Source organism: Rana temporaria, chromosome 4 (genome assembly GCF_905171775.1).
Source record: "Rana temporaria chromosome 4, aRanTem1.1, whole genome shotgun sequence".
In the NCBI taxonomy this organism is placed as follows: domain Eukaryota; kingdom Metazoa; phylum Chordata; class Amphibia; order Anura; family Ranidae; genus Rana; species Rana temporaria.
The window spans coordinates 174,755,718-174,769,463 of NC_053492.1; the positions used below are offsets into that span (position 1 = coordinate 174,755,718).

General features: G+C 39.5%; 1 protein-coding gene across 1 annotated transcript in view; it reads left to right on the forward strand.

Annotated features, from left to right (window-relative positions):
* NAALADL2 (N-acetylated alpha-linked acidic dipeptidase like 2) overlaps positions 1-13,746 on the forward strand; it is a 1,143,792-nt gene that overhangs the window by 312,115 nt on the left and 817,931 nt on the right. The gene's annotated exons all lie outside the window — the stretch shown is intronic.

Below are 13,746 nucleotides of genomic sequence, written 5' to 3' on the forward strand. Positions count from 1 at the left end.
GTAGCGGATCACTGACTCAGGAACACACATGTAGACGCACCAAACTCCTACCTGAACTAGATATGTTTCCAGATGATTGTGTTAAAGGCCACCATTAAGATGTAAAAATGTGAGCCCACAACAAACTTTTCAGTTTACATTTTGCACTATGCTTATCTAAAATCATCAACCAGTCAGCCATTTATTCATACTAAGGTGTTCTTTCAGCTGCTCCTGAGCTCTTGAGGTCATAAGGTTATATATATATATATATATATATATATATACAGTATATAACACTCACTCATTCTTTAGTTACCATCTGTGTAATAGTCTGAATGGTATAATGTGGTATTTCTGTTTAAATTCTAATCTACATACCGTATTTACTGTATAAGACGACCCCCTAATTTTCCAGCTAAAAGGTTGGTTTTGGGATATACTCACTTTATAAAATGACCCCCTTCTGACTAGTCTGTCTAAAAGCTGAGGGGTAGCTGGAACAACCGCTGACAGGAACAGGCTTTATTCAGCTTTTTTCAAATCTCACTGTGCCCATTGCATGCCTCACCTCACTGTGCCATTGCATGACTCACTTTGCCAATCGAAACAAGAAACAGTACAAAAATCTCCTGCGCTCTGGTGTTTTCGCTATAGGGTGATGCAGTCCAATCCTAAAGTCTTGCAGCCCTCCTCAGAACCATGGGCATTCAAATTACTAAGAGAGAAAAAAAAGGAAAGGAGGGCGCACCGACAGACTATGACAGACCTTCCAGGCTCTGAAGAAAGGGGTGGGCCCCAGAAACATTAGCTGTTCCACTGTTGGGGTACCAGGCCTCGGACGAGAGGACGCCCATGATAGGCGGAACACTGAACACAGGCTCTGCTGGGAAACTGAGTGTTCTGCTTATCACGAAAAAGGACGAGGAGGAGGCATGGATTTTGAACAATGGACACCCGCAGTCTGACTCTGCATACAGTATAAAATACTGGCGTATAAGACGAAACCCAATTTTTGGGGGATATTTTTAAGTATAAAAGGTTGTCTTATACGTCGGAAAATACGGTAGTTACTCTGCCATTACCTGCTGTTTGAGTTGCTAGTAACTCAGCTTTTTTATTATTATTTTTATTATTTTAAAGAGCCGACTATGTTCTGTTTTGTAGAACAGGTGAACCAAACCCTTCAGATTGTTGTTTGAGATATAATTGGGGGCTGAAGATTTTATATTAGGGACAACAACAATTTTACCTTAAACGCTGAAATTAAGTTGATTTATTTTTGGAGGTTTGGTGTCGTGACATTTTTATAAGTACCCAACCACATGAAACTGCACCCTGTACACTGCTATGATAGAGGCGAGATAGCACATCATAGATACAAGAAGAACAGTTTATACTCACATTACATTAATACTTAGCGTTTATGTTCAAGATAACATATTTTACTGTTGATTTGTGCTCTGACCACTGCTATATTCCACTTATATCCATTATATATGTCAAAATGACAAGAAGGCCAAACTCATTCATTGTAAATTCAACAGACCAAGACTCGGTTTATGTGTCCTGTCAGTTAAAAACCATACAACAGCCCTAGTTTCACAATATACATATTTTCTTATTTTTTTAACTTGGTTTTATTGTAAATATTGAGTACAAAGAAAAGGACATTCACATACCATGAATTATAACATGGAAATAGCAATGTGGACAAGAGTGGCATCAATTGTCACAAAATTCCAAAAACACAAGATACACAAATCAGTGAGCACACAGTATTCAAATGTATACTTGAATTCTACCAGCATGCAAAATACAGAAATCAGAGAACACAATGCACTCAAGCGAATGTATACATATACTATGCCAGCATTTTTATAAGAGAGAACCAAACTGTAGGGAATGAGCAAACAGCTCATCAAAATTTGGATTAGGAAAACAGTACCTATTTGTTTGCTTGTCAACATCATCTGGTACTCGGCTATGAGCATCGTCCGTATACAGGACACAATAGAAGTAGAATGTAGGGGTATTCTACGGAGGAGGATCAGAGAATAAAGAGAAGAGGGAGTCACTAGTGTCTTGTGTGTCTAGCCACAGTCCCAGGGCAGTTCCTAGCCCCATATGTCAATTTGTACAGAGGCAAGTTCTGATTAACCAGCCTTTTCCACAGCTTTCATAGTAAATCCACTGCAAGGCTATGGTTTTCCTAGCACAATATAGTAAGAACCTAATGCCGCGTACACACAGTAATTTTTCGGCATGAAAAAAAAAGTTGTTTTTAAAAACGTAATTTAAAAAGATCATGTGTGACATTTTAAACCTGCGCATGCTCAGAAGCAAGTTATGAGATGGGAGCGCTCGTTCTGGAAAAACTACTGTTCCTAATGGAGTAAGCACATTCATCACGCTGTAACAGACAAAAAAGTGCAAATCGTCTTTTACTAACAAGGAATCAGCTAAAGCAGCCCAAAGGCGAATAGAACTTCCCATTTAGAGTGCCGTTGTACGTGTTGTACGTCACCGCGCTTTGTTCATAATTTTTGAAAAACGATGGTGTGTGGGCAACGTAGTTTTTAATGATGAAGTTGGAAAAACATCGTTTTTTGGACATGCTGAAAAACTATGTTTTCTTTCATGCTAAAAAATGATCGTGTGTACGCGGCATAAGAAGTTGTTTGGCTGTGTCAGAAATATATATATATATATATATATATATATATATATATGTCCTGCAAAATACCCAGCAGACACCATTTAGGGCTACACACATTAGGGAAATCAGAATTGTCAGAAGGAAATGCGGTAACTGCTGACCAAAATTACCTAAGCTTATAACAGGCCCAAACCATGTGCATGAAGTTTCTGGTCTCCTGTTTACACTTATGACATAGAGGAGTGTCATGTTTTTGCATATAGAAAAGCAGTTTCAGTGTATAGTATTCTCTATGTACAGTAAGTACCATAGTTAGTTTGTCCCTAGCAGACATAACCATGCCAGGGTATGAGTTAAACAACCAATTCTCAGGAGAAAGGTTAGAGATATCCGTTAACCCCCTCAAATGTACTTTAAGTAGCCACAGTGATGGCCTATCTATGAGAAGCATGTAGAAACGTGGAGATAAGCCATGTATGGTTTGGTTGGAGGAGTCCCCGTTCGAAATTTGGAATTAGAGAGACTTACATTTTGAAGCCCTAACTGTGATTCTGCTGCGTGTCTAAGCTGCAGATACCTGAAATGTCACCCAGCAGGGCTCCTCAGCTCTTATTGCAATTGTGAGAAGAATTTAAAGGCACCCACTAGTATAGTTGGTGTAAATATACAAGGCCCCATCTTGCCCACAGCAGTTCACCAGGTAGATCAAGGAAATTATGTAAACTGGTATTAAACCAAAGGGGTTGGTTGGGAGAGGAAATATGATTGGTTTTTGCCAGTAAGGTCAGACATTGAGTATAAATCCGCAAAGAAGTTTTGAGAGTCATGGTACCACTGGTATTATTAAGGGATTGCCTATATATGACATTTGGAGAGTTGTAGAGTCTCCAAGGAGAGTCTGGGCACCTTAGGATGCCAAAGAAAGGGGGAAAGAGTGGAGTCAATTTCCTGAAATATTTTCTTCAAGATATAAAGTGGAATATTAGCAAGGATATATAAAAATCTGGGTAAAAAAAAACATTTTAACCACTTACGGACCACCTGCCGCAGGAATTCATTGGTTCTTTGAAGAGGAATACCGGGGGTTATGGTTTCAGCTAGCTACGTCAAAACGTCACTTCCGCCCAATGACATCAATTATTTTATTTTTATTGTTATTGCAATGAGATCTGAGGTATTTTTGACCCAAGATCTTATATTTAAGAGGACCTGTCATGCTTTTTTTTATTACAAGGGATGTTTACAGAAGCTAACACATACTTGAGCAGCGCCCGCATATGAAAACAGTGTTCAAAACACACATGTGAGGTATAGCCATGATAATTAGAGCGAGAGCAATAATTCTAGACCTAGAACTCCTCTTTAACTCAAAACATGCAACCTACAGATTTTTTTAAACAACAAGGAGGAGTATGGCCTCTATTAAATTGGCTATAAAATTGGATACATGTGCCAACATCCCATCTGATTTGTAGAGAGTGAGAACAATTGAATACTAACTAAAGGCTGCTTGAGGCCGATTAGCATAAATACTCATAGGTCAAGAGGGTGTTGGTTGGGACTTTCGAGGCACTGATAGGAAACCATAAATAGGTATAAAACAAAATGTATTTACATACAAAAGTATAAATATAAAAACATTAGGGACAAGCCCCACAGATCAGATGAGGTAATGTAAAGAGAAACAAAACCATTTAGGTCTAATGCGTGGAGCCAGTCAACAGCCTCGACTGGTTTTGCGGTTGTACCGCTTCTTCAGGAGGGTCTAGGAGATATATACAAAGTGTAGAATAAACAACAAGCACAATGTAAATATAATATACAACAACAATTTACAAAGCAGTACATTTTGCAGGGGAGTCAAGATTGATTGCTCACCTAGACTGGTCCAAATGATCGAGTCAAGGGCCTGATAATCCCCCCGTGGCGCACGAGGGGGATATTTAGGACGGGCTCTGGTAAGGTAAAAAAGTGCCTTTGATGATGACATTTAAGTGGTAGTAGGTAAACGGGAGGACCACCAGTGAAAAGGTGAGTGAGGAACAGAAGTGGGTCTGGGGGAAAAAAAAGGAAAAAGACAGAAAGAGGGAGGAGAACGAAAGAAAAAGAGGAAAGAATAGAAAGGCAGGAGGAGGGATGAGAGAAGACTAGGAGATAGGAAAGAAGAGGAAGGGGAATGGAGCAAGGGGAGGGGGAAAGAAAAAAGGGAAAAAAAACAGCATGAATTGAGTGAAATTCATGTTCCCTCACACTCTGGCTCCCTCTCTTTTTCCCCTTTTCCCTCCCTCCCCTCCCTTTCCCTCTTCCCCCCTTTTTTCCTCAGCCTTTCCCTCTCTTTCCCTTTGTTTCCTTTCTCCCTACTCCCCCCCTCCCGCTCGCCTCTTTCCCTTTCCTTTTTTCTTTCTAATTATGTTTCTTTTTCTCTGCCCCTGTTTCATTTTCTTCTCTTTTTCCTTTCTCATTTTTCCCTTTTTTCTTATGCTGTTTTCTTTCTTCCCTTTTTTCTTTTTCCCCCACCCCCCCTCCCCCTTCCTCAATTCCCATTCCTCTTCTTTCCTATCTCCTAGTCTTCTCCCATTCCTCCTCCTGCCTTTCTATTCTTTTCTTTCGTTCTCCTCCCTCTTTCTGTCTTTTTCTTTTTTTTTTCCCCCAGACCCACTTCTGTTCCTCACTCACCTTTTCACTGGTGGTCCTCCCGTTTACCTACTACCACTTAAATTTCATAATTAAAGGCACTTTTTTACCTTACCAGAGCCCATCCTAAATATCCCCCTCGTGCGCCACGGGGGGATTATCAGGCCCTTGACTCGATCATTTGGACCAGTCTAGGTGAGCAATCAATCTTGACTGCCCTGGAAAATGTACTGCTTTGTAAATTGTTGTTGTATATTATATTTACATTGTGCTTGTTGTTTATTCCACACTTTGTATATATCTCATAGACCCTCCTGAAGAAGCGGTACAACCGCAAAACCGGTCAAGGCTGTTGACTGGCTCCACGCATTAGACCTAGATGGTTTTGTTTCCCTTTACATTACCTCATCTGATCTGTGGGGCTTGTCCCTAATGTTTTTATATTTATACTTTTGTATGTAAATACATTTTGTTTTATACCCATTTATGGTTTCCTATCAGTGCCTCGAAAGTCCCAACCAACACCCTCTTGACCTATGAGTATTTATGCTAATCGGCCTCAAGCAGCCTTTAGTTAGTATTCAATTGGTCTCACTCTCTACAGAATTTTTTAAACGTCGCCTATGGAGATTTTTAAGAGTAAAAGTTTGTCGCCATTCCACAAGCGGGCACAACTTTGAAGCGTGACATGTTTGGTATCAATTTACTTGACGAAACTTTATCTTTCACAATATACAAATAATTGGGCTAACTTTACTGTTGTCTTGTTTTTTAATTAAAAAAAGTGTTTGTTTTTTTCCCAAAAAAGTGCGCTTGTAAGACCACTGCGCAAATACAGTGTGACAAAAAGTATTGCAACAACCGCCATTGTATTCTCTAGGACAGGGATCCTCAAACTATGGCCCTCCAGCTGTTGCGGAACTACACACCCCATGAGGCATTGTAAAACTTTGACATTCACAGACATGACTAGGCATGATGGGAATTGTAGTTCCTGAACATCTGTAGGGCCGTAGTTTGAAGACCCATGCTCTAAGATGTTAGAAAAAAATATATATAATGTTTGGAGGTTGAATTTTCTAGCAAAAAAAATGTAACTTGTAAACGCCAAATCTCAGAAAGAGGCTTGGTCCTTAAGGCCCCGTACACACGACCGGATCTATCTATGGGATTTATCCGCGGATGAGTTCCAGCGGATAGATCCGGTCATGTGTAGGCCCGAGCGGACAATTTTCGGCGGACATTTGTCCAGCCGACGGATTCCCAGCGGATAAAAATTTTGTAGCATGCTACAAAATCTATCCGCTGGAATCCTGTCCTTTGGACTTATCCGGTCGTCTGTACAGACTCACCGAATAAGTCCGTCCGCTCCCCATCCCTCGCATGTGTCGGAATGATTCGACGCATGCGTGGAAGTATTTACCTTCCAGCGTCGCGCACGTCCCCGCGTCATCGTCGCCGCGACGGCGCGACATGTGACCGGGGATGTTTTCCGCGCGGATTTTGATCTGATGGTGTGTACAAGCCATCAGATCAAAATCCAGGGGAGGAATGTCCGCTGGAAACGGTCCGGCGGACCGTTTCCAGCGGAAATCCTCTCGTCTGTATGAGGCCTCAGTGGTTAAATAAGATTATCTGGCCCATGAAACTAAGAGGGAGTGTAAATCCTTGTGATATTTTAGTTCAAAAAGAGGAGAAACATGGTAATACAATTATTATGATAAAACTTAGATAATGGTAATTTAACCTCTTTACTTAAATGCTGGAACTTTGAAGAGATCTGCAATGGACAAGACAGTGGTAAAAGGAGGGGAAGGTCTGCATCTGTGCGGAATATAACCCTGAACCCCGAATACTGACCAAAATGCTGAACCATGTCCAATATTGCTTGGATGCTATTCTGTGGGTCAGAAAGATACAGCAGCATATTGTTCACACATTGTACACATCTCCAATAGGCCCACCTGGATGCCTCTTATCAAGGGGAGGTCCAGAGAATATCTGCCAATGGTTCAAATGTAAGAGCAAACAGCAGGGGTGAAAGTGGACACCTCTGCCAAGTGCCCCTCTGTATGGGTAAGGGACAAGAAAAACAATTGTTAACCCTTACTCATGCCTGGGGTTGAGTATATAAGATTTTCACACACATAATTTAAAGTGGAGTTCCGGCCACAATTTCACTTTTTATATATAAATACCCCTGCAATACACAAGCTTAATGTATTCTAGTAAAGTTAGTCTGTAAACTAAGGTCCGTTTTGTTAGGTTGTTACAGCATTTAGACACTTTATAAAATAGAAATTGACTGGGGCCATCTTAAGTGTGGGCATCATGAAGCCAGACTGTATGACTTCCTGGATTTCAGCCTTGCAGATCACATGCTCAGTGCTGCACAAGCAGTGTAATATTTTTCAGATCAGGTTTCAGCACCTGTACTGTCCAAGTCACATGATTCTTCGAGACTGGGGAGTGCACAGACTCCTGGAAAGTTACACCCACTACATTCCCAGGAGTCTGTGCGGTGTAGGTTAGGAAGCATTAAGCACCTAGGTGCAGGAAGTGGGAAGATTACATATTCTGCCTAGCAACTACACTTTGAAGGCATCTAAAAAAAAAAAAAAATTCTTAAAGGACTAATGACATTTTTTTAAAACTACTGATGTAATGTTATATTTATGGGTGAAACTCCACTTTAATGTGTCCCCGAACCCAAATGTCATTAGTACCTGGAATAAATATGGCCATTCTATGGAATCAAATGGCTTGTGGGTATCTAAGGCCATCAAGGCTCTAGCTACATTTGAGGGGTTTGTCACCTGTAAAATAGTAAACAACCTCTGCAGATTAAAATGAGTGGATCTACTAGGAATAAATCCAGTTTGGTTAGACTTTACCTGGGAGGCTACAATAGAGTTTAATCGAATGGCAAGGATTTTGGAGAGGATCTTAAGATCAGTATTGATTTTTCCACTGAAATAGGGGTGTAATGACTGTCGAACTGAGGGATATAAGAAACCTAAACAGTCGGGGAGGTTGGGTTCCTTAATTGGGGATGTGTCAGAGTAGACTCAACCTTTTATAATATATTGTATGTTAAGAAGGGAAGTAGTTTTCCCTCCTTTTTTTCTCCGCCTTCCTTCTTTTTCCCTTTTTATTTTTGAATAGAATATTTTGAGATGTTTTGGTAGAATTTTTGATATTATACAAATGTTATATATGGACATATGTTTTGGTCTTTGATTGTCATGTTGAGTCTCAGTAAAATAAAAATATAATAATTAAAAAAAAAAAGATCAGTATTGAGATTGAGTGGAACGCTTCACAATACTGAATGTCCTTAGGTTTCAGGATCAAAACAATTCGTGCCTCCAGCATAGAAATCGGCAAGGTTTTTGATGCCAAAATAGATTTATAAAGGATGCATTAACAGGGCACTACATACTCCTTGTGAGCTATATACCACTCAATTGGTAATCCATCCAATCCTGATGCTTTGTTTAGTGAAATTTTTCAATTACCTCAATAGTGATAGGACTATACAAATATTCTCTGTTCTCTAATGAGAGAGAGGGGAGATGTAATGTATTTGGGTCAAATACTATAATAAATCCTCTGGTGTATAATAGGCTCAAGAAGTATACAATTCTGAATAGAATTGTAAAAAGGTTTCTAGAATGCGACTTCTTTATGTTTTTACATGTGCATGGTAATCATTTACAGTTACTTTTGTAGCCCCGTGCCTTCAATTAACAGGACTTCTGTTCAATCCACATATAAAAACAAAAAAAAAATTCCATTCCAGTATTATTTTTGCATGTTGTTTTGTGCAAGATTTTCTACCGTGAAAACACTGCCCCTGGCTATGTTATGGAGATTTGATATTGGAATTCATGGTTTGGAGAAATTATCAATATTTTTGAATATTTAGCTGCTTTCCAAAAAAAAATATACTCGTTAAGAAATGCTATATTAAGTTTCTAATATATAGATATATTTTCCTACTTTTAATTAAAATGTATTAAATCAATATTTCATGTGCAGAAAATAGTGTTTTTTTTATTTGAGATTACTGGTTCTCTTGGAAAGCACTGTGGGGGTTATTTACTAAAGTTTGCATTACGAGTGCAAACTACAAGTGCAAAGTGCACTTGAAATTGCACTGAAAGTGCACTTGGAAGTGCAGTCACTGTAAATCGGGGGTAGATCTGAAATGAGGGGAAGCTCTGCTGATTTTATTATCCAATCATGTGCAAGCTAAAATGCTGTTTTTTATTTTCCTTGCATGTCCCCCTCGGATCTACAGTGACTGCACTTCCAAGTGAACTTTCAGTGCAATTTCAAGTGCTCTTGTAGTTTGCACTTGTAGTGCAAAGTGCATTTGACTTTTGTAAATAATCCCCTGTGTGTTGATTTGAGTGGTTGCAGCAGCACAGCAAAGATACCCTATAAATATGTCTATGGAATAGCCATTTACTGACATCTTAGACGGTCCTTTGGCCCTGTATAATTACATAACTGTGAACTTTTGGCATCAAATATAGTTTTAAAAATGGAGGATCATAGCTGTTTTTTTTCACCCCAGCACATGATAAAGCAGGAAATCATATGTATTTACTGTATATGTTTATTGGCAAAATAGGATTATTATGAGGCCATTGCTAGCTGATGCATGGGTCTTAAGGTGCATTCTGTGTCCACACATTCTAAATCTGCACATGATTCTCTCAGTTACAAAGTGGCAAAAACTGTGAAATACAGACTTCACTTTTAATTCAAGCACAACAATAAAGGTGGGTACTTGTACTGGACAAGACTCTATAAAGCAGAATTAAACTCCAAAAAGGACGTTTTTTTTTCACTTAAACACCCCCACTCCACAGGCAGAAATGCTAGGAATTTATTTCCCTATCTATTTTTTTAAAATGTTTAGTCCCACCCCTTCCACCATTCTGGCCTAGGCCAGATTTACATGTATCCGGTCCTGCAGCCTCCTGGGATACTTAAATCGCATCTCACAGGATCAGCACACAGAGCAGCTGAGGGGTAGTCCAGAGGACTATCTGGGGAGCAGATCTGGTGCATCATCAGAGGTGGCTGCCTACAACCAGAAGAGGCAACCAGCTGAAAAAGGCCAAGATGGCAGGATGAGACCCACTGTGTGGCACCTGGATAGTGGAACACAGTGGGACAATTCTGGATTTGCTGTGTGGATGTATTTGAAGAGAACTACAGAACTACATGTAAGTGGGAAAAAAATAGGGGAGTCGGAAACCGCTTTAAGCGGTTACCCTTTTCTCCTGTGTTAAAGTTAATCTTCAAAAATATAAAGGCCCAATTTACAGTCACCTGCTATCTTACTTTATGTTTGTAGTTATTTTACTGCAACAGGGGTAAAATTGACATAATGAAGAAATATAAAAATAGAAAAGAAGTATGGCAAACCATATATATATACTATATGTAATGCCATGTCGTGTCATTCATTAATTTATTCAATGTTTCATTCACATTTATTGATGGAACCCATTAGAGGGCAGCCTGTTCATCATGAACTGGCTATTTTGGGCCAACAGAACCTCAAAGTGATAGTAAAGCTGTTTTTTTCGGTAAAAATAACAAACATGTTATACTTACATGCCCTGTGCAGTGGTTTTGCACAGAGCAGTCCTGATTCTCCACTTCTTGGGTACCACTTCAGTGCCCTTTTCCCCTCCCTCCTGTTAAGTGCCCAAACAGCAATCAGCTTGCTATGGGGCCACATGGGCCTCTGTTCTGCATGTCCATTCAGAGCCATGGCCCAGTCTCTCCTCATTGGCTCACTGACTCTGATGGACAGCAGCGGGAGCCAAGGGCGTTGCGCTGCTGTCTCAGCCAATGACAGCCGAGTCTCTCATGCCACATCACTGGACCTAGATAGAGCTTAGGTATGAATTAGGGGGGCTGAGAGGGGCGGCTGCACACAGGTTTTTTTATCCTAATGCATGGAATGCATTAAGATGAAAAAAAAAAAACCTTCTGCCTTTACAACCACTTTAAGCTGCTCTATAAACACCTTTACAACCAAATTTAATAATAAGGTAATTTTAACCCTCCTGGCGGTATTCCCGAGCGTGACTCGGGTGGATTTTTTGTGCCAAAATCGGTAACCCTGAGTCACCCTCGGGGTAGCTATGCAGAGCCTGCAGCGCGCGCTGGCTTACCTTGTTCCTGGATCCAGCGACGCCACCGCGCTGTGTGAGCGAGCGGGACCTCGCTCGATTCAAACAGTGTCCTCCTGTGCCGCCGATCTCCGTTCCCTGCTAAGTTACAACGCACAGGGCTGGAGATCTGCACCAAATTCAAAAAGGTAAACAAACACTATACATACAGTATACTGTAATCTTATAGATTACAGTACTGTATGTAAAAAATACACACACCCCTTGTCCCTAGTGGTCTGTCCAGTGCCCTACATGTACTTTTATATAATAAAAACGGTTCTTTCTCCCTGCAAACTGTATATTGTCCATAGCAACCAAAAGTGTCCCTTTATGTCAAAAATGGTTTTAGAGCAGCTAGAAAACAGCGATAATAAATTATAATCACTTGCAGAATTGTGCGATAGCGATTTGTGGGGAAATTCGTCATAAAAAAAAAATAATGACAGCAACAATTCTGCAACTGAGCAAATTTCAGTGATTTTGAGTTGATTACATTATTAAATAATTTTTATTAGAATTATATTATTATTTGTTATAATTATTTATAATTATTTATTATATTATAATTTATAATTTTGTTTTTAAAAAAATGTCATACTTGGGATGCCTACTAGTCTCTTGTTTGGTCATACTTAAGTGAGTTATTCCTAAGAATTACAGGCCTACAGTATAAAACACAGAATTTCCTTGCAAATAATGGTACCACTTTCAGCACCTTTTTTCTAAAATAATCATACCGCCAGGGAGGTTAATATAGTACATGGTACCAGAAAAGCTACATAAGATGATTCCTTGATGTTCTTAACTATGTTATCTTAGCTGTAGGTAGATATGATTAATGTTTTATATACTGTATGGTGATAGTGTCCTGAAGTGAGCATATACTGGTCCAGGGTTTCCTTCCTTATTACCTACATAACACAAATCAAGGTAGTTCTTTCCCCACAAATAGCCCTCTTTAATAATCAACCTGTTATGTATATTTTTGAATACCTACAAACTTGACCTATAGTGAAATGTTTACACATCTTTCAACTGTTGCTCTCCGACACTTGACAAAATACTATTACCAACAAAGGTGCAGACAAGGAACAGTTATGCCCTGTACACACGATCGGTCCATCCAATGAAAACAGTCTGATGGATTTTTCCATCAGTTATCCGATGAAGCTGACTGATGATCAGTCGTGCCTACACACCGTCAGTAAAAAAAAATGATTGTGTCAGAACGCGGTGACACAACGACGTGCTGAAAAAAATTAAGTTCAATGCTTCCAAGCATGCGTCGACTTGATTCTGAGCATGCGTGGATTTTTAACTGATGGACGTGCCTACAGACGATCGCTTTTTTCTATAGGTTTTTTATCCATCAGATAATTTTAAAACAAGTTCCTAATTTTTTAACAGATGGATAAATAACCGATGGGGCCCACACACGATTGGTTTGGTCTGATGAAAATGGTCCATCAGACCGTTTTCATCAGACAAACTGATCGTGTGTACACGGCATTAGAGTTAAAATTTACTATTACTCTAAGTAACTGTAACACATGTGGAACTAAAAATGTTACTGCTTCTCATTACTGTACCATTGTAAAATGAAATTAAAAAATTATGAAGTAATGAAACAATTGACATCTTACCAACAGAAATATTGCAGGTCAAGGTCTAAATGGTTTTCCTGCAAATCCAAAACTGTGGTTGCACATAATGTATATTATATGAGAGTGTAGCAACTATATAAATGATTTCTATATACGCTTAACATTACCTACAATATGGAACTTGAATTTAACCATGAATCACAATCATCCGTAATTTAGAGTCTTGCTACATTCGGCAGCTGGCACAGCAGACGTGTGTTACTGAATTCAAATGATGCCAATGATGTAGAATTTCAAAGGCAATAATGTACTCTAACAGTTACATGTCTGGCAGAGAGTTGTTGTTAGCAAACTGTCTTCGATGCTGTCCTCGCTGTGCATTAATATGTTCTACTATCCCATGTGTTTACACTGAATGCTCACACACTGTGCATAACAAGGTTCACATTCTAAGAGAAATAGCCTGGGGACTACCATCTCTAACTAATGAAAATATGTTTCATATGCTTTCTCCCAACCTTTGCATATTTTATTCTTTTTCATTATTATTCAAGTTTCCTGTGGGAGAGTGCGGATTATCAAATCACCCTGTCTGTCTCGGCATGCCTGCCCTCCTCACACCCTCCGTTGTCTCAAATAACCGATGATGCTGGAGCTGTCGCTGGGAACA